The sequence below is a fragment of the Mesocricetus auratus genome, unplaced genomic scaffold (assembly GCF_017639785.1).
Source record: "Mesocricetus auratus isolate SY011 unplaced genomic scaffold, BCM_Maur_2.0 Super-Scaffold_100019, whole genome shotgun sequence".
Taxonomy (NCBI): domain Eukaryota; kingdom Metazoa; phylum Chordata; class Mammalia; order Rodentia; family Cricetidae; genus Mesocricetus; species Mesocricetus auratus.
In genome coordinates this window covers 39517184-39539958 of record NW_024429200.1, presented here as the reverse complement: position 1 = coordinate 39539958, position 22775 = coordinate 39517184, and the positions used below count along the sequence as shown (strand labels likewise).

Genomic DNA, 22775 nt, shown 5'->3' with positions numbered 1-22775 from the left:
ACTACAGAAGGCTCTTGCTAAGTCTCAAGTGATTTGCAGTAACATTTTACTGCCCCGTTGCTATAGTTTTCCACATGTAAGTATATACAAACCATTTGAAAAGTCTTCAAGAGTGAACTTCAACTGACAATGTAACACCATTGGTATTCCATTATAGGAAGAAAAAAATGCACGTACTTTGCTTTGCTAATGATATTCCAAAATCCTAACATAGATTTTATTTGCCTAGCTTGAAATGAAAGCTAAATGCAAATGAAGCCAAATAAAGCTAACATTTTAAAGCAATTTTTAAATGCAAAACCATTCAGTAACATATTTACTTGTCTAAAACAAGCAGAAATCAATTAAGCAGTCTTTTGAGTGGAAAATGGAGAGGTGATTCAACATGTAGTATTCCAACAATTCTACTTCTAGAATATGAGAACTCAAAGAAATGATAATGTATGATTTAGAATATTCATGGTTTTTATGTATGTTTATGAAGACAAAATAGGATGTTGTGAAAGGAAGCTTTCCAATAAAAAAAAAATTTCATGGAGTCTTAAAACCACCATAAACATCAACTGACTTAAAACGTAGAAATTAGTGAATGATACCATGGGCCGTTTGAGCAAAAGGGACAGTGTCATGTGCCCCTGCCATTTCTCTGAAGCTGGTAACATTACTGTCCATACCCCTGTGTCTAGGGAATAATATGTATTACTGCAGGATTGTTTAGAAATTCTCTCCTCCTAGCTCCCACTCAAGAGCACATGAGACATCACAAATCAGATCCAGAAAATACAAATTCCTTTTTAACAAATCTTATTTTCTCCTTACAACAGATGAAGCTTAACAATATGAGACAGTTTTGGTCTTCAAATATTTCCAGTTGAACTCACAGTTAAATAACTTAAAGTAACTTTTTTTGATTTATATGAAAACATCTAATAAATACTAATAAATATTTGTGATTCAATTTAGATTGATTATTCCCTCTGGATATACTTAGTTTATATTAAAGTATAAGAAGATGTAATTCAGAGTTTTCTGCTTTCCCTACAAAAGAGAATTCAAACAAATGAAAACACACCATAAGAATTAGCTTAGAGATATATTGTCAGAGAAACTCTTTGAGACATAGTTGTCAGCTTAAAGAGCCTGCCAGGTGGCTTAAAAATGTTCACACAATTAAATGTTTCATCAGTGCTGTGCCCACAGAGCTGTTTATAACTTCTGATGTCTGGGACCTGGATTGTTTTTCTGTCAAAGTCATAGTCATTTTTACTTTATATACTGCCACTAAGGAAGGAAGTCTATTTATGAAAAATATTGCTTTCCCTTAGAGAGGACCAGAGAAAGCAGCAAAATGCTGGGCTGTTGTACAGCACCTTGTTTACAGCAGTATCCAATGAGCTGAATTGTGCACTTCTGCATACGGTTCAAGTCTTGTTTTAATTCAGCCCTTGGGACATCAGTCCAACAATGCAGCCAAATATGCTCTCCTAAGTCAGCGATAATAGCCTGAAGATGACATATGTGCAAGCTTTCCAGCTTACAAGTGGCTTAATTTTTCTTCATGTTGTATGTACATATCCATTAAAACAATCACAAGCATACTATCTGCAACTTAATTTTAGTCTTGGCCAGAATTCTATTGAGGTGAACAAGCATGCTTATTTTTTTGTCTCCATCACCCCCGCATGTTTCCTTTTGTTTGTAGTATTCCAGAACACATCTCACATCTGTCCTCTTGTCAAGTGTGTGAACTTCTTCAAACACAGGTACACATTATTTTGTTACTCAGGTGCTTCCTATATACAATGAAATATGGAATGTCCAAACATATTATCATCTCTCAACCCAACTGTTGCTTTCTCTGGATCTGTTTCTGTGGTTTTTGGCCCAAACATAGAAAGGTGTCTGCTGATTTTACAAGCCAAATCTGACATATATATTTTTGAGGGGAAATTCTAGAATGGAGAAAAGAAAATTCTTCAAAACAATGTGAGAGAAAGAGCAAAAATAATCACAGTCTCGATTAAATTAGATGTTCAATATCTTGGATTAAGATTTGTTTTATTCATGTTTTTCTATATCAGGGCATTAATTATTACAAGTACGTTATATATTTATATTTAGTATCTTGAGTCACTTGTGAATGGAGGATCAGTTGAGGTAGTAAAGCTCCAATTAAAACTTGAACTATGAGCCGAGTGTGGTGGCACACAACTTTGATCCCATCACTCAGGAGGCAGAGGCAGGAGGACCTCTGAGTTCGAGACAGGCCTGCTCTACAAAGCAAGTTCCAGGACAGCTGGGGATGTTACACAGAGTAAACTTGTCTAAAAAAAAGCAAAACAATCGGACAAAAATGGCGAACTGTGTACAAGCATTGCTTCTTTCTTCATTGCCACAAAAGCAATAGAAAACAACACACATGGCTACTGTGCTATATTTTCCATAATGATTTTATTTATCTCAAAGTGGGGAAATAAGAACTTAACATGATATGTTTCATAGTTGTCACTCATGGGTACCAAAGAGAAGTAAATGAAAGATATGCTTGTTTTATTAGTAGCATATTTAGTCCCATGTTCCCCCTCCTTCCCCCCTGGAATCTCATGATAAAATTTTCCGTTTCATGCCTTGGATGTGAATAGTGTCCTCAAGATCATTCACATATTCAGACTGATTAAATAACATGCTTAAAAGGCTGTACCTACAGACTAAATAATAATAGCTTCAATATCCTTTTCTTCACTAATAATTTAGCCAGAACAAATTGTGTATCCATTCCCATAGAGTTAGCAATTTAGTTCTAAAAATCAAAATTTATGTTTGAACAGTGCTGAATTCTGTTAATATACTTTCTTCATTAGAGAAGTTATAATACATTGCATGTCAATATACAATCTGCCACCGACTTTCATGAAAAAAACAGGATAAGATGTGACATATTTTACTCTAATTGTTTATTACCCAAAAGGGAATGACATATTGTGAGGGAAAAACAATAAATAGCCAATACCTCTATGCTCCTTACTATACAGATAGTATACATCTATGCTCCTTACTATAAGCATTCATTTGTGATGATTATACAGACCAAGCACGTTTTAAGAAAAAAGTCACACTCTATAAAACATATAACTTTAAAAGGAAAATTATGTGATGGTTCTGTTTATCTGGAATTGTGCACCAAGTGGCTTACAATAACAATATTATGATTTGCAGCATCTTGACTGTGTGATTGTAGCCAGGCAGTTAGCTGTAGTAAACGGTGGCTCATGTTACTATAGTCAGAAGGGAGCTGGAATTGTAGTCAGCAGGGGGAACTCCAATTGTGAGGCTCAGAGTGTTCATACACACACATAGCAAAGTTTGTAAAGGCCAACCTCAATGCTAGCTAGCATCACAGTGATAGCGTGTGTCTCCTTGGACATAAGATGGCATATCAGTTAGCTTTAGACATAATCAAGAAGGAGAACTTCAAGAGGCCCATGAAGAAGTCGAAGGTCTTTGATTCTAAGAAGTCTCTGAGCATTGTTTCTATTGCCATTTTATATGGCCAAATGACTTATAATTCTGATTCATGAACAAAGGGATGAAAGGTTTCCACTTGTGTCAGGTACTAGTGTATCCATGGGAAGACAAAGACCTCGTTTCATGCGCATCTACCTTAGAGTTTGTCAAACTACAGGTTCCTGACAAAATCCACCTTACTGCCTTGGTTCTGACATGCAGCTTGATTGTAGCAACATGAAATTCACTTGTGTATGTGATGTCCATGACTGTGTCCCCTCTGCAGGGGCAGAGATGAGTAACAGCAACAAAGAGCATGTCCCATATAAACTCTGAAACATTTATTATTAAAGTTTGTTGAACCTTCCTTTATTAGCAGTTTGTTGGAATAAACTGCAAGAGAGGTGGAAACATGAAACGTAAAATGATAACAATAATAATAATAACAGAACTAATGAGGCAAAGGGAAGAAGAGAAGTAATTGTCATTAAATGTTCAAGATGACAGTGCGTGGGAGTCAGGTGAAAAGCAGGCCCCTGAAATGAGACTCAAGCCAGGAGGGAGCAACTCAGTTTGCCATTTCTTTGGTGATATTGCTCCTTCCTAAACAAAGCTCCTAATGGCAGGAACAGAGAAAAAGAAGGAAGGAGGGAAAGAGAACATGCAATTCTTTAAATAATGTTGTGAGGGACATCAGATCTTTTAAAACCTATTTTAATTCTTTCTTCATACAATGTATTTTGGTCATATCTTTCTCCTTCCCAACTCCTCCTAGATCCTACCCATCTTTATACCACTCAACTTTATTTTCCTTCTTTTTTGAAATTCAAAAACAAGAAAAACAACAGACAGAAAGTGAAAATAAAAACAAACTTAAAAGAATATTAATACCACAAAAATTTGTACACACATGCGGTCACTGTACTCTGATGGTGTTCTACACACAACACTTTCTGAGATCCTCATTGATGCTTTTGCTTGACATTTGAATCATAAGTCATAAGCTGATTGCCCGGGTTGATGTGTGGAGCCAGCCACACAGGATATAGTACCCTTCCATTCAGTGGGTTTGTCCCTTATTCCTATTTGGTAGGACAGAAGCACTACCCATGCTGTCAGTACATACAGCAACACTCTAGGGATGTCCATGATCGCGCTCAGTAGATCATAAGTCATTTATTATGAAATTTCATTTGACTATATTGTAAAGTACAGCCATTAAAATTATAAGTAACCACAGAGAAACTTTCCCAACTGCAAGTATTGTTGGAACTCCAAAAAGATGACAACTTTCTTTTAAGCTTTATCCACACCGAAGTCACCTCCCTTATGCTTTGTCAGTAGATATTTTCTTCTACTATATGAGTTATCAGTTGAGTAATACATGCACGTTCCATATAAAAACTATTTGGCTTATTTACATTGAAAAAGTACTCAGAGTAATGGTTTTCCTTATGTCATGGTTTGTAAATGAAGTCAAAGAGTGTGGTTTGATTCTTCAAAATTCACAACTTGGTCATGTATTGACTAGTCCTTCTCCACACATTTTGCATTGGAACCACAAAGCTTGATAAACTCTGCCTTTGCCCACAGAAGTTAGCATCAAGCTGCTAGAAAATCTAAATAAGTAACATCAAATAAGTTATATTTGATAACTCAGATTTAAAGCTCTTTTCCCAAGAACTGGCATTAAAGTCCCCCTTTCCTCAGGGATTTGGAGAAAGTTCCTCCTTCTAAAAAAGGAAGTCATTCTTATCTCTGGCTACAGGAACTTGTGGTCCTTCATTAACATATGACTGGTCCCTATTTAAGTCATCAAGGTCAATGATAGCTTCCCCAACCCCTGATCTCAAGCCACACCCTAGCTCCAACCTGAGCCTACAGAAACAGTTTACTGACTAGGCTCCCTGTTGTTACCTTTATTGTGTTATTGCTATACATTTATTGGGACTTCCACCTAACTATAATACTCAAGACATACCTGCTAGCTCTTATAAATGGTCTATTTCACTTTGAAAATACTGGGCATGTAGGAAGTTCACAACAGCTACTCAGTGGGGTCTTCTGACTATTAACATTTATTCCCACTCGTTTTCCAGTATTTGCTCATAAAGCTGTCCTATGGAAAATATAAGTATGTCCAAGGCAAGTTTTAAGCTACAAATTCAAAATTGTGTTTTGTTTGTCTTTAACTTGGAAATGAAATTTATAATAAATCTTTAAATGTGATTTGTATACTAGTAATTTATCTTTAAGTAACTTCCATATATTTAGGATTATTTTTCATTTGTCAGGTAAAATGAGAGGCATAAAAGTACTAAGTGTGATTCTCATTCATCACAATACATTATCTCATTTAAGCTTTAATGGTTTATTATTAGACTATTGAAACAAAGAAGACTTTGAACAACAATATCTATACCAAAAATGTTGAAAAGCTGATTTTCTTAACATAATAGTTTAAAGGGAAAATTGAATTGAAACTATCATAATTACAAGCAAATGGTCTGGGCATCAAGGTAATTTCTATTTAAAAACTATTTTCATTCTAACATAATAAAATAAATAGACAAATGTGTAAATTGAATGCATTTACAGTGTAATTGAAAAAAGGTAGCTTCCCAAACTACTTCACTGGATATTGTGATATTTATCAACCATTGAAAGTGCAGTAAAGCAACACTATTGAAATATTTGTGAGCTAATGATGATAATAGTTACTTAGACAAAGTCTGTTTATTTATTATCACTTTTATGGGGTTAAACCACCAATTAATACTGCATAATTTGCAAAATAAACTGAATAATGCAAATTTCTCTCAAAGCAGTGATTTCATTAGTCATTTACATTATTTTATTTGTTTAAAACCTATAATTAGAAGCATGCTTACTTAACCAGACAGACACTGCCAACTGCATTGCTCAACTACAAATAAGCAACAATTCCTCAGTGATAACAACACTACATCCCATTGTTACCAATATTAAAGAGTACAGTGAGCATAGACGTTTTGGAAACTTATTTTGCTGAGGCATTTCTGGTGTTAGTTCTGACATTCTCTTGGCTTAAATAGCAAGGAAAGAATAATGATGTCTCTACAATAATCAACAAAATGTATTAAAAGCAGAAAAAATAACTTGGCAACATTTTAAACATATGATAAGAATTCTTTTCTAGCAATACATGTCCCTTTCACACTAGAAAAAATATTCAGGGTTAGGGACATCAGTAATTTTGAGTCCTTTAAGCATCTTCACTTAAGAAAACAATTCTTGTTAAAGTTAATAGAGGATACACCACAGCCCCTTCACAGAGCTTGGATTCTTTTGTCCTTGCACCTCTACATTAAGCTACTTAGATGAAGCTTGTAAGACCACAGGAAAATCTCTCCCTGTCTTTGGAGATGTATATATGCAAATTGAGATGACAATAGCTCATTTACATTGTGGATGATACAAAGCAATTCCTATGTTACTAAATAACCATAAATGCATAATCTTGTCACTATTTACCTGTATAATTTTGTCTTTCCTGTTTAATTGATAAATGATGAATGATGTCATGCTATTATATAATTTTATCTCCATTTATGTTGTATCACTATTAAATTTCTATAGCCAGTGAAAATAGTCCAATATAATATTTTGATTCTATTGTCCTGTGTTTAAGATTTACAACCTGTAACTTCTTTCATTCTCATAAGGAAATTTATGTTACTCTATGACAAGTCTCAGCACAAATTGAAAATAAGATAGAGTGGGTGTTTCAACTCAAATTTACTCAGACAATATACTGATATACAAAGAGTTCAAAGTGAAAATACAGAATGGCTTTTATAGAAGTTGTCTTTTATGCACAGTCATCTAACGTAACATAGGAAGCATTGCATTGCCTTATGCTCTGAGTATTGCCTTATACTAGGAATACTAAACTCTTAAAAGTTAATGATACATTATATACCAACTTTAGAAAAAGGAACATCATTTTTTTCTCAAGACATAAAAATTAAAGAGACTTTACAGCCTTATTCGAATTGGAGATTTGGAAATTCACTCTTGAATACTGACATCCAGTCACTGCTCGATGAAGTCTGAAAATAAGACCAGCAATGTGTCCTCCTCAATAACTGCATTTTGGGGCTAGAGAGTTGGCTCTGAGGCTACCAATGTTTACTATTCTTCCACAGGATCCAAATTTGTGTATTTTGGCATCCATGTCATGCATTTCACAACCTCCTGAAACTCTAATTCCAGGAGACCTATTATTCTCCTTTGGCTTCCCTTCGTACACACAGACAAGTGAGAAGCACATGTACAGGCAGTACTCACATAAATTAGTAAATAAATAAAAATATTCAAAAGACTGAATCTTTCCTATGCTTAACGTCTTTGAATTTTTTAATTTTTTTCATCACTTTTCTATCTACAAAAACTTATGGCCTGAGCATATGCAAGATTAGATTGTAGTTCTAAATAAAAACATGTCTTTTAATAAATAAAAAGTAATTGTATAAAGAATGAAACATGTAGCTTGTAGCTTCATATAGTTATTTAATTTATTATGATGGGTTATTAATTGCTAATCCCTATGTTTTCTGATGAAATGAATACTTCTAAAGCATGTCACACTGCTTGTAGGGCATATAACTTAGCACAATATTAACATAGATAGGGCTCAAGAAATGTCAGGATAGGAAGTTCTGCTTAAGAATTTCTATATCTAAGAATTAATATAAAAGACAGAAATGATTGAAGTAAATGATAAAGATTCTGATTGTCAGATATAAATAGATTGAATAACTACTGCTTCTGATATGAAAGGTTTGAGAAGAGCCTAATTATGAATAATGGTTAAGTAATAAATAGAGCATTACATGGTCCCTAAAAATATCACTATACTTCCACACTCATAATAAAAGATGTTAAAGTGTTATCAATAAATAAACCTTTAGGAAGTAATATAGGGAACATAATCTAGTGTTTATTTTTATAAACAGATGCTTTTAAATTCTTTTGAAAGATTTAAAATCTTTCTGAAAATTATAAAAAACAACATTCAGACATTCCATTTTGGACATAACATCTCTCCCAGAAAATTTAGTTGTAAGATATTATACATATGTTCCATGTTTTTCTACAGTATTATTCTTTATTTATCTAATGGGGGCATGCGGGTAGTTGAATATAAAATACGTATGTTCTACTTGGTGCAAATGAAACATTTATATGACTTGCCAACCTACAACCTTTTAAAACAATAATCACATAGGTGGAAAATATTACATAACACCAGAAGAAAAGTGTAGCAATGGTTCTAGGCATATATACTGTATAAAATGAAGTTATATGAAGTAAGTCAAACATTTTCAGAATAAACATTAATTTGTATAACCCCTCTTACAACATTGTGCATCTGATCATTTGCTTGGGCAATTTTATATATATAATAAAATAAAAGTAATCTCATAGGGAAAATGGAGTAGGAGGGGTTCTCTAGAGAAGGGGAAGGAGGTAGCTATAGGAGAAGGAAGTAAAGAGGTAAACTAACAACATGGACAGCTAAAAAGACCACAAGGGATCATACCATCAACTTTCAACTTAAGAAAAAAATTATACTACATGTGTTTCAATGTATAGAAATATATATATATATATATATATATATATATATATATATATATACACACACATATGTGATTTTATGAACTTTTCTTACCTGGGTGGATGGTATTCCCTCCAAGACCCAAAGACCACATAATACAATCCTCAATGCCATCTATGAGAAACCCTCTTTTCAGATGTTGCTAGAAATTGTCTAACAGCATCTCAGAAGATACAGTCTTTTGCTCTTGTCACACCAGTCCCGTAAACCAGAGCGATCTTTTGTACAGGTGTGAGGATAAAATAAAACGAAAGGGAGAGGTATCTAGCACATGCACAAATCTTGCTCACTTCCCTAAACCATGTTTCATATTTAACAATGCATTCCCACGGTTTTCTTTTATAACTCCAAGAAGAGCTTAATTTGTGCTTCATATAAGTGATTTTTTAGGTTGACAAAGCAACCAGACCTCTCACCAAGGTTGATAGCAATTATGACGTCTCATGTGCTTATTATTATTGTGTTGTTTTGTTTCTAAACACATGTTAAATAAGAAATAGTTCCGACTTCTCTGATTACCAAGAAACATCTAAGAAAATAACTTTTCACACTTTTGAGAGCTTTAGTTACTTACATTTCACCTACTAACATTTCAAAAGAGAGAAACTGATTCACTGGACTTCAGCTTTTCAAGGATCCATAATGCCCATAGTTCAGTGTCCACAAGTAAAGTATGGATCCACTGTGGGGGAAGTCAGCACAAATTCTCTGGCACCACTGTGAGAACAGAGAGTGCATTGAGCATCAAGGATAGGCTTCAAGGATTTATTTCTGTATTCTTTTTTCAGCCTTTCAACACATTTTTTCCTTATCTGAATTTGATTATCATTTCAAAATTTAAGCCAACTACAAACACAGCTTCATATAGTTAGTAAGTAAACTATGAGTATCAGAGTATCACCCCACCTCCCCTGCCCCAGCCAGCAGTCTCTTGTAGACAGATATACCTCAGTATCCTTTCCACAATTTTTAAGAGTTCACTTTGAAGGCTTGCTGTCTAGGTTGTTAGTGTGTGTGTGTGTGTGTGTGTGTGTGTGTGTGTGTGTGTATGGGGGGTTGTCACAGAAACTGAAGACTCACAATTGAGAAAGACAAATTATTTTATAGGAATTAATCTTTTATTCCTCTAATGAAATGAGTTCCTATGTTTTTAATTAGAAGAATCATAAAAAAACAGCTTTACTTTTTTGTCATGTTGATATCTAGCTTATATATTCTGATTATGTTTTCTCCTCATCCAACTCCTTCCATATTCTCCCATCTCCCCTTTCTGTGTCTCACAGAAAACAAACAGTAATCTAAAGAATAATACAATAAAATAAGATAAAACAAAAAAAAAACAAGTTGTAATAGGACAAAACATAAAGGAAAAAGGAGCCATAGAAAAAACACAAGAAACACCTACAAACACAGAGACACACATGTTCACACACAGAAATTCCTCCCATAAAAACACAAAAATGGAAGCTATAATATACATGAAAAAGACCTGTAATGATGGAAGATATCATTCTGTAAATCTGTCTCTTACTGGTTGATGAATAAAGTACTGTTGGCCGATAGGGAAGCAAGATAGGTGGGAATAGGAGTCAAGGAGGATTCTGGGAAAGAAAGGCAGAGTCAGACACGATGTAGACCGTCAGAGTAAGAAGTCCAGACCCTTTTCTCTGGTATGAGAAATACTTAGATTAACAACTATGGGTTAAATACTTAAGTCAGAGATAGCCAGTAAGAAACAAGCAAACGGCCAACAGCTTTGTAATTAATATAGTGTCCTGTGTGTTACTTGGGGGCTGCAACTGTGGCAGAGCCCAGGCGACTGTCAAGGAAGACTACACTCTACACTGTAAGGTTTTAGAAAATGCCTAGACAAAATATTAATCCAAGATCATTTAAAAATGCCATTGAGGTTCTTTTGTGTTGGTCATCTACTGCTGAGCATTAAGCATTTAATTAAGAATGATTTGGTTTCCAAACGATACTTGTTGGGTCCTGTATGTATTAGCCCCATGTTTTGGGACCATATGTAGTGAACTGATGTCTTTGGGGCTGTGATCAGGACCAGCCAAAGGTGGGGACAATGGCAGAAGACAATTATTATCATGTATAAAGGACAGATGGCAATTACTTCCCTCAATCCTAAAGACACTCAGCCTTCAGGCATTCCATATCAGCAGGCATCACTTAGCTTTCACGGTAGATGTAAAACTTGCCTGGCCTAGGCCTATTGTTATTTAGATAGGAGCCACTCACCACTGAGGCCAGGACATCCTACAACCATTAGCTGATATATTAAAGACAGTAAGAATCGAGACTCTAAACCCATGGCAAGATGGACTAGATCTTCAATATACTGGCCCCTACAGATACTCCCTTGGAGAGAGCCAGCTTTCCATTTGTGAAAGTCTATCAATTGGAGACACTTCTGGGTTAGGTATGGGGTCATATGCCCCCTTATCCTTTCAGCTCTAGGATTCCATCTAGTGCAGATCCCTGCAGGTGCTATGCATGCTTCATTTTCTGTGAGTTCACATGTTCATCAGTCATGCATTGTCTCCTTGTTAACCTTCCACATCTCATTTAGGACTGGGTGTTCCAAGGTCTCTCACTCTCTGCACACGGTCTACCTGTGGGTTTCTATATCAGTTCTTCTGCAGGAGGAAGCTGACATGATAATGGCTCATCAAAAAATTGATCATATTTGCCCTTCTGGGTAGCTTCTTTTTAAAATAAAACATCTAACACTTTATCCTTTACCTAGGATAAAATCTTAGAGATCTCTCTGTCTCTGTCTCTGTCTCTGTCTCTCTCTCTCTCTCTCTCTCACACACACACACACACACACACACACACACACACACGGACACAAACACACATACACCTCTGGACCATAAATGTCATCATTAGATTGGTTTTATATGTGTACACATATACTAAATATGCATTTGGTATGTGCATATTTGGCAATGAGTCAAAAAAATCTACTAGAATCTTTAATAACTTACACTTAAGAAAAACACAGCATGCAGAGGTAATGTAATCCAGAACTCAGAGTAATCCCTGCCACAGTTCACTAGGATTTCCAGTAGTTATTGAAGTCCACGAATGTTTCGAGCTTTTCCTAAAGTCCCTCTGAAAACAGGTCTGTCCTTGAGGTGTCAGATTAACACTCCACTCTGAAGACAAATTGTTCATGGGCATACTGGCCATATGAGAGCCATTACATAGTGTGCTATGCATTCTTGAAAAATGAAAATTTCTAGGCAACATTACATTTTATAAATGCAAGATGTTTATTATTACAGCACCAGCAATAAATGTTTAGAAACTGGAGAGAGTTCACGATGGTTGTGACTAGGAACATATGCCTATCGAGTTCACTGGAAGCAGAGCCATTGATTTTTGGCATTAAACAAAGAATCTGGAAGCTATTATACATTTAGGCTTCTATGAGTATTCAATTATATCAATAGGAGAACACAATTTTTGTTGTGTGCATAGTGACGAATGTCTCCATTTATTCATGTTACTGTGCCTGATAGATGAGTTCAAACCAGATGCATTAAGATTCTCACCATTTGACTAAATGATTTAAATCATGTTCTTTGGAAATTCATAGGATAGCCTCATGAATGTCATTGAGGGAACCCCTCCAGTGGATTTCTCTAAGAAAAATAAACAAATTAAAGCATGTGCATATACACCAAATTGTATATAAACATTTCTACTCCTTGAAGTAAACTGATAAATACTACTACATTGCTCTTACTTTACTCCACTTTCTCAGGTATGTCATTTTTCTACCTCTTAGTGATGTTTGCTTAGAAATGTGATCATTGTTGTTTATTTTATATTTGCCACTGCACACTCAAACATTATCCCTTGACATGTCAACACTGCAGATATGGTTCTGCACATCAGCATATTCTTCATAAAGCATAGGATTTTATTTCTTAATTGAAAATTCTTCATCAAAAATAAGCTCTGATTGTTCAACAGAGATGGTTTTTATTGTGTATGTATTTATTTTTATTTTAATTTATTATTTTTTATTTTTTAATTTAAATTAAAAATAATTTCATGTTACATACTAATACCAGTTCCCTCTTCCTCCCATCCTCCCACTCCCCCACAACATCTCCCCATCCTAACCAACCATCCACTCCTCAGAGAGGCTAAGCCCTCCCATAGGGGATCATCAAAGTCTGTCACATCATTTGGGAAGAACCGAGGCTATCTCCCCTGTATCTAGGCTGAGAGTATCTCTCTATAGGGAATGGACTCCAAAAGTCAGTTCATTTACTAGCGATAAATACTGGTTCCACTGCAGTAGCTCCATAGACTGCCCAAGTCCCCCAACTGACACCCATGTTCAGGGGACCTAGTTCAGTCTTAGGCAGAGGGATAGCTCAGCCATTAAAGGCTAGGTTCACAACCAAACATATTTTTATTTCATTGAAGATAGATTTCTTTTATACAATATATTCTTTATGTTTTTCTTTGTCAAAATTCATGTCCACCCCCTTTCTGTCTCTTTAGAAAATGAACAGGTGGAGAGAGAGAACATTGAGGCCCAGTAGGCAGCCTGGAATGCTGGGGGAGGGGGAGATATCTCATCAGTGGCTGAGCAGTCAGAAGCCAGGTATGACAGAGAGAGAGAGAGCGAGAGCGAGCGAGAGCGAGAGAGAGAGAGAGAGAGCGAGAGAGAGAGAGAGAGAGAGAGAGAGAGAGAGAGAGAGAGAGAGAGAGAGAGAGAGAGAGAGCGCACATCAGCAGCCAGTAGTGCAGCAGGTGAGCCTTGGCCCCACCTGCACTGAGAGGAGTGGCCTTCTGAGTCCTGGGCCCATCTACATCTGGAGCAGTGATCAGCAGAGGCTCAGCCCTGTGGGCACCCGAAGGAGCATTTAACAGTGCCACAACCGGCAACTGTACCAAATGGGGGAAGAGGGACTCCCAGAAGCACAGGCACCACCTGATAATCTGAAGTGAAATTTTAGAATATGTTGAGGCCCATAAAGATGGCTCCACTTCATCTTGGCTCAAGGTAAAAGAGTTCAAAACTGTCCTTAGAAAGTCATAAGTCCTAGAGGTCTAAGGCATGGCGTCAGCAGCATGTTTGGTCTTGGTCTTGGATGTCTTATTTATATAACATCAGACTTGGTCTGAGGTGTGGTTACTCTTGACCCTCAAGGACACATAATGAGAAGTTAACTCTAAGGTGTAGTTACCAAATGCTTGGAGAATTAAGGAAGAAGACCCGAGGTACCACTGACATGTGGAGTACTGACCGCTGGAGTCATGGATCCATCTTCAGTGAAAGGAGTGACCATCTTAGCCTTGGGTACATCTACACCTGGAGGAGTGATCACCTAGGCTCAGCCCTGCCTGCATCTGAAGGAGCATTCAACCGAGCCACAGGCCCCAATTGTACCAATTGAAGGGAAGAGAGATCCCTGGGAGCACAGACACCACCTCTACCAATTGGAGGAAGAGATGGATAGACAATTGTTGTGCCCAAACTCTGAAACCCCAAAATCACCAAGAGACCCTATCCAATGCAAAAGTAAAATGTCTTTAATTTTACAAGTTAACTTGGTTTCCCCTGTCCATGACATAGCAGGTGAAGCAGGAGGACCTCAATCAGCAGTGGGGCAGGGAATGTATTGAGGTAGAGCAAGGGGAGTGTCTGGGGGGTCTGCTAGTTGCATAGCAACAGTATCAGGATTATTGCACGTCCAGGCCTGGGCAACTTGTCCTGTGTTAATCGGTCAACTGAAGCTGCAGGAAGGTTGCTATGCCTATAGGCCCTCCCAGGGTGGTTGCTATGGTCTGTGTTCCATCATTAACAGTAAAGCTCATCCTGAGTCTTGCCAGCTAACTTCTGATTGGTTCCTTGCCACCTAGAGTGTATCTGGCTTCCTAGTGACTAGGGCAAAGTCAGGCAAAGCCAAGGGCTCCACATATGTTGCTGAATCAGAGGCCTTTATCTTGCTGTCTTTCTGTAGTCTGTCATGGCTGCCAAAGCAGGGGGCTGGATGAGGTCCTGAGTCCTTCAACAAGATAAGAATATATTCAACAACACAAAGAAAAATACTACACTACCAGAAACAAGTGGTACTCAAATAACAATACCAAAAACATCCTGATGCAGATGAAACAGAAGAAACAACATTAAAAATAACTTTATGAAGATGATTGAGGCCCGTAAAGGGAATATAAAAAATTCCCTTCAAGTAATGGAGGAAAAGACAAATGAAAAATTGGAACAGGACAACAAATCCCTTAAAGAAAACCAAGAAAGCCAGCTGTTGGTGGCGCACACCTTTAATCCCACCACTCAGGAGGCAGAGGAAGGCGGGTCTCTGTGAGTTTGAGGCCAGCCTCAACTCTACAGAGCAAGTTCCAGGAACGTCTCCAAAACAATACAGAGAAACCCTGTCTCGAAAAACTAAAAAAAAAAAAAAAAAAGAAGAAAACCAAGAAAAAGTAATAAAAGTAATCAAAGAGATGAAGGAAATTGTTCAAGACTTGAAAACTGAAATAGAGACAATAAAGAAAACACAAATGGAGATAATTTTGCAAATGGAAAATCAGGGTAAATGATCAGGAACTACAGATGCAAGCTTAAACAACAGAATACAAAAGATTGAAGGGGGAGTCTCAGGCTGTGAAGATACGACAGAGGAAATAGTTTCATGTATCAAAGAAAATGTTATATCCAACAAATTCTTAACAGAAAATATCCAGGAAATCTGGGACACCATGAAAAGACCAAATCTGAGAATAATAGGGATAGAAGAAGGAGAAGAAGTCCAGTTGAAAGGCACAGAAAATATATTCAACAAAATCATAGAAAAAAAAACTTTCCCAACCTAAAGAAGGGCACACCTAGGAAAATACAAGAAGCAATAATAAATAGACTAAACCAAAAGAAAAAGGCCCCTTGACACATAATAATCAAAATACTAAACATACAGAAAGAAAGAATATTAAGATCCCCAAGGAAAAAAGTCCAAGTAACAATAAAGTCAGGCCTATAAGAATTATATTTGACTTTTCAATGGAAACAATGAAAGCCATAAGGACCTGGTTAGGCATTATGCAGACACTAAGAGGTGATGGATGCAATCCAAATAACTATATCCTGCAAAGCTTTTAACCACCATAGATGGAGAAAAGAAGATATTCCATGACAAAACCAGATTTAAACAATACCTATTCACAAATCCAGCCCTACAGAAAATACTAGGAGAAAAACTACAACCCAAGGAAGTTAATTACTTCCACAAAAACACAGGCTAGATAATTTCACACCAGCACATCCCTAAAAAGAGAAATAAACACACACAATGCCACCACGAACAGCAAAAACAACAGGAACTAACAATCATTGGTCATTATTATCCCTTAATAACAATGGACTCAACTCACCTATAAAAAAAAACACAGGCTAACAAATTGGATATGAAGACAGAATCCAATCTTCTGCTGCATACAAGAAACACACCACAATGACAAAACAGATATTACCTCAGAGTAAAGTATTGGGAAAAGATTTTCCAATCAAATGGACCTAAGAAACAAGCTGATGTTGGTATCCTAACATCTACCAAAATAGATTCAAACCAAAATTAATCAAAAGAGATGAAGAAGGTCATTTCATATTCATCAGAGGGAAAATGCATCAAGATGAAGTCTCAATCCTGAACATCTATGCCCCAAATTCAAGGACACCTTATTTGTAAAGCAAACATTACTAGAGCTTGAATGACACATCAAGCCCCAAGCATTAATAGTGGGAGACTACAACACTCCAATCTCACCACTGGACAGGTTTTCCAGACAGAAACTTATCAGAAAAATAAAGGAACTAACAGATGTGATGACTCAAATAGGTCAAACACACATCTAGAGAACATCCCACCCAAATACAAAAGAATATATCTTCTTCTCAGCATGCCATGGAACCTTCTCAAAAAATGACGAATAACAAAGCAAATCTCCACAGATTCAAATATTGAAATCACCCCTTGATTCTTATCAGATAACTATGGCTTAAAGTTAGAATTCAACAACAATACTAATTGCAGAAAGCCCATTAACTCATGAAAATTGAACAATGCTCAATTCAATTACCATTGTGTCAAGGAAGAAATATACAAAGAAATTTTAGATTTCCTAAAATTCAGTGAGAATGATAGCACAACATACCCCAACTTATGGGAAACAATGAAAACAGTGATAAGAGGAACGTTCATAGCCTACAAGAAGAAGCTAGAGATGAAAGCTCTAGAACTGAAAGAAGCAAACTCACCCAGGAGGAGCAGACAGCTGGAAATAATAAAATTGAGGGCTGAAATCAATAAAATAGAAGCAAAGAAAACAATACAAAGAATCAATGAGACAAACAGCTGATTCTTCAAGAAAATTAACAAGATAGACAAAACTTTATCCAAAGTAACCAAAAAAAAAATAAAAAAGACACCGAACATCCAAATTAACAGAATCAGAAATGTAAAGGAGGACATCACAACAGAAACTGAGGAAATCCAGAGAATCATCAGGTCATACTTTGAAAAATCTGTACTCCACCAAATTAGAAAATTTAAAGGAAATGGACAATTTTTTGGATAAGTACCACATATCAAAATTAAATCAAGAACAGATAAACAATTTACATAGACCTATAACCCCTATGGAAATAGAAGCAGTCACCCCAAGTTTCCCAACCAAAACAAGCCCAGTGCAGATTTCTACCAGGACTTCAAAGAAGAGCCAATACCAATACTCCTCAAATTGTTTCACACAATAGAAACAGAGGGAACATTGCTAAACTCTTTTTATGAGGCTACAGTTACCCTGAAACCCAAACTCAAACTAAGACTAATCTCCCTCATGAACATTGATGCAGTAATACTCAATAAATTATTGGCAAACCAAATCCAAGAACACATAAGAAAAGTCATCCACCATGACCAAGTAGGCTTCATCCAAGAGATACAGGGATAGTTCAACATACAAAAACCCATCAGTAATCAACCATGTAAACAAACTGGAAGAAAAAAAACCACCCATCTCATTAGATGCTGAAAAAGACTTCTACAAAAGTGAATACTCCTTGATTTAATACTCCTTGATTCAATATCCCTTGGAGAGATCAGGGTACAAGAAACATACCCAAACATAATGTATCAATAATCTCAGTTTAAATCCAGTTACACTTAACCTAAATTGAAGAGAAAGTGGACTGTAGCCTTGAACACATTGACACAGGGGATCAGTTCCTAAATATAACACCAGTAGCACAGACACTGAGAGTAACAATGAATGAATGGGACCTCCTGACACTGTAAAGCAAAGGACACAGTCAACAAGACAAAATGGCAGCCTGCAGAATGGGAAAAGATATTCACCAACACCACATCTGACAGTGGATTGGTCTCCAGAATATAAAATAGACAGCAAAAGACCAAATAACCAAATGAAAACAGAACGGGAACAGATCTAATCAGAGAAATCTCAAATGGCTGAAAGACACTTAAAGAAATGCTCAACATCCTTGGTAATCAGACAAATGCAAGTCAAAACAACTCTGAGATACCATCTTACACCAGTCAGAGTAAGATAAAAAAACACTGATGGCAGCTTATGCTAGAGAGCATGCAGAGTAATTCCCTCCATTGCTGGTGGGAATGCAAACTTGTACAACTACTGTGGAAATCAGTATGGCAGTTTCTAATAAATTGGAATCAACCTACCTCAAGACCCAGCAATAACACTCTTGAGCACATACATACCACAAAGACACTTGTTCAACTATGTTCATAGCAGCATTCTTCATAATAGCCAGAACCTGGAAACAACCTAGATGACCCTCAACAGAAGAATGGATAAGGAAAATGTACATTTATACAATGGAGAATCATTCAGCTGTTAAAAACAAAACATCATGTGATTTTCAGGTAAATGGATAGAATTAGAAAAAAGTCATTCTGAGTGAGGTAACCCAGAATCAAAAAAACAAACATAGTATATACATACTCATAAGTACAGTCAAGGCCCATAAAAATGGCTCCACCTCCACTCTATTTTGACTAAAGGCCAGAGAGTTTAAAACTGTCCTTGTTTTAAACTAAGGGTCAAAGGCGTGCCTACAGTAGGATGTTTGATCTTGGCCTTGGATGTCTTATCTAAATAACAACAGGCTTGGTCTGAAGTGTGGTTACTCCTGACCCTCAAGGCCAGATAACGAGAAATTAAGTATAAGGTGTGGTTGCCAAATCCTTGGACAACTGAAGAAGAAAAGTCTGTTTGTTCTGTATAGATAATACCATGTTCCTCTTTTTGGTTAAGGTATTTAAGAACGGTGAAAAATAAACTTGCGGTGTTCAGTAGTGACTGAATTGCCCTCCTGATTTTATTCTGTGTCTCTCTATCTCTTTCCTTTAACAACTTTGTCTAGCCTTTCTTAATCCACATTCCCCCTGTCAGGTATGAATCACGGGCAAGTAGGCTGACTCTGTCTGCAGCCCCGAAGAGACAAATGGCCCAGCAACATGGGGTTAATACAGATGGTGGCAACAAAGTAGATATTAGCTGTAAAGAATAACTATGACCAATCCACAACCCCAGGTGGGGGTGTGGGATCGGAGTGGGGATGTGGGGGTGTGGGGGCATGGGGGTGCAGAGGTGGGGGCTGAGGGTGGGGGGGAGAGGGGCTGTGTGTGTGTGTGTGTGCAGAGATCCACAGCCAAACATTAGGCAGAGCTGGGAGAATCCTGCAGAAGAGAGGAAGAAACCAGAGAGGACAAGGACCCCAGAAGAAATTCCACAGAATCAAATAACCTGGGCCTCATAATGTCTCACAGAGACTGAACAGTCATAGAACCTGCATGGATCTGACGTAGGCCCTCTGCGGTATGTGTTATGGCTGTGTAGTTTAGTCTTCTGGTGGAATCCTAACAGTGAGAGTAGGGGCTGTGCCTGACTCTGTTCTCTATTTTTGGGAACCTTTTCCTCTGACTGGTTTGCTTTGATCAGCCATAACCTGCGGGGAAGTGCTTAGTTTTATTGTGACTTGATATGCTATGTTGATGTCCCTAGGAAACATGACCCATTCTGAAGTAAAAATAGGAGGGGGTGGGAGTGGGTAGGTGGAAAGAAGGATCTGGGAGAGGAAGGGGGGATAAAATGTGACTGGGATGTAATACTGAGAGAAGAATTAAAACAAAAACAGAAAAACAAACAAAAATGATCAAAACAGAAACAAACAAGCAAAAAGCTCAAGAAACACATACAGAAGCAGACCTAAAAGTTCACATCCATAGGAATCACATAACAAAGCAAATCCTGATATAACATTACAAGACAAAGAGCCTCCAAAGATGCTATTGAGTTTACTTTCTGTTGTCCATCTATTGCTGCACATGGGGCTAAGCCTTAAGGGTAGCTTGTTTTCCCTTGGAGACTCCTTTGGAGAAAAGGAATTTTGTAGTCTGTAACAGGTTATCAACTGCAGATAGCTTCTGGGCTAGGGCTAGGAATGTGTGTCCACTTCTCTCAGCTCGAGGACCCCATCTGCAGATTCATGCTGGCTCTGTGCATGCTGCCAGTCTCGGTGATGGGTTCACATGTGCAATGATCCTACTGTGTTTAGGTTCTGTTTTTTGTTGTCTTCATCTCTCCTGGCTTGTACACTCTTTCTGTCACCTCTTCCACAGGGTTCCCTGAGCTCTGAGGAGGAGATTTGATGAAGACATCCTGTCTGTTAAGGAGACATAGTTTCTGTGAATAAAAAGAACAAATTTTACAGTGAGTGTTTCCCAGTGGCTGGACAGATGATACTCAGACATCCTGTGGATGCAATGTATTTATATAGCAAATGGATGAATAAGTGAATGAATGAATGAGATTATGGAAGACTCCATAATGAAAATTAAAGATGACAAAGTGTTTGTCTTAGTCAGTGTTCTGCTACTGTGAAGAGACACCACGAACTCAGCAACTCATATAAAAGAAAGAATTTAATTGGGTCTTGCTTACAGGTTCAGAGATTTAGTCCATTACTGTTATGGTGTGGAGCATGGTAGCTCAGAGGCAGACATGATGCTGGAGAAGTAGCTGAGAGCTCTACATCCAGATCCATAGGCAGCAGAAAAGGAGAACCAATGGGCTTTTGAAATATCAAAAACCTTCAACAAGGCCACACCTACTCCCACAGAGCCACAGTTCCTAATTCTTTACAAACATTGTCACTCTCTGATAACTAAGCATATATGAGCTTATGGAGGCTTTTTTTTTTTGAGGCAGGGTTTATTTGTGTATTAAAAACCTGGAGCTTGCTCCATTGACAAGGCTGGCCTGGAACTCAGAGATCCACTTGCCTCTGTCTCCCAAAGCATGGGGAGAATCATGTACCACCATGGCCTGTAAATCATCAAACCATTACAATGCTCAAAACAAAATAAATTCTACTCACCAGAAAACGTCATCTCACTTAGAACTGACTGTTCTATGTTCTTAAAGCTTTCGGTGTTTTTGTTGTTCTTGTTTTTTTTAAGATTTTTATTGTTTTGGAATCTGGAAAATCTTCCTTACTCTTTCGATCTTTTGACTCAAGTGCACAGTGGACAACGAATCTCATTAAAGCAGTTATCTTGAGTCCAAAGTCATTTTATTTAGCACAACAAACCTGTAATCTCAATTTGTTTTCTTACTTAGTTTTTATACATAATAATATACTTAACTCTGCAATCCAGCTAGACTTGAAGGGGAACGAGGGAAATATGGAACCCAAAGAATTTTAGTGATAGCAGAGATTACAGGGCATTGGGAGCATATGAGGTGGGGATGCTCTCCTGAGCTACAGAAGGAATGGTTTGGTGGGTCAAAAGAGTACAAGTCAGAAGAGTTAGAGTTTTGTCCACAGTTGGAACCTTCTTACTAGCCTCCCATTCCTGGACCAGAAACGCTCCATGGCGTCCACAATGTTTATGCCTTCTTTCACCTTCCCAAAGACCACATGTTTGCCATCCAGCCACTCGGTCTTGGCGGTGCAGATAAAAAACTGGGAACCATTTGTGTTTGGTCCAGCATTTGCCATGGACAAGATGTCAGGACCTGTGTGCTTCAGGATGAAGTTCTTTCTCATCCTCAAAATTACCTCGGTAGATGGACCTGCCGCCAGTGCCATTATGGCGTGTGAAGTCACCACCCTGGCACATGAATCCTAGGATAATTCTGTGAAAGTAGGACCCCTTATATCTAAATCCTTTCCTACAGTGCTCAGAGCGCGAAAGTTTGATGCCTTTGAAACTTTGTCTGCAAATAGCTGGAAGGAGAGACAGTCCAAGGGCTCCTCATTGGCTGTGATGTTGAAGTACATGGTGGGGTTGACCATGGCTTCAGGAAGAAGCCACAGGTCACAGCAGCCAGCATCTGAAAAAAAAAAAGCCTATGAACTCAATTTTTAAATATTCAAGAATTACTGACTCATGAGTACCACCTGAATGCAAGCCTGCTGTACTGAACCTTTCATTAACTAAAGTGAGAATTTACTGGAAAATTGTTCACCTCATATTTTGAATTTTCCAATAGTATCCTTAAATAT

General features: G+C 37.3%; 1 pseudogene; it reads right to left on the bottom strand.

Annotated features, from left to right (window-relative positions):
* Window positions 1-22076: 22076 nt before the first annotated feature.
* Window positions 22077-22565, bottom strand: LOC101824738 (annotated as a pseudogene).
* Between the last annotated feature and the right edge of the window lie 210 nt (window positions 22566-22775).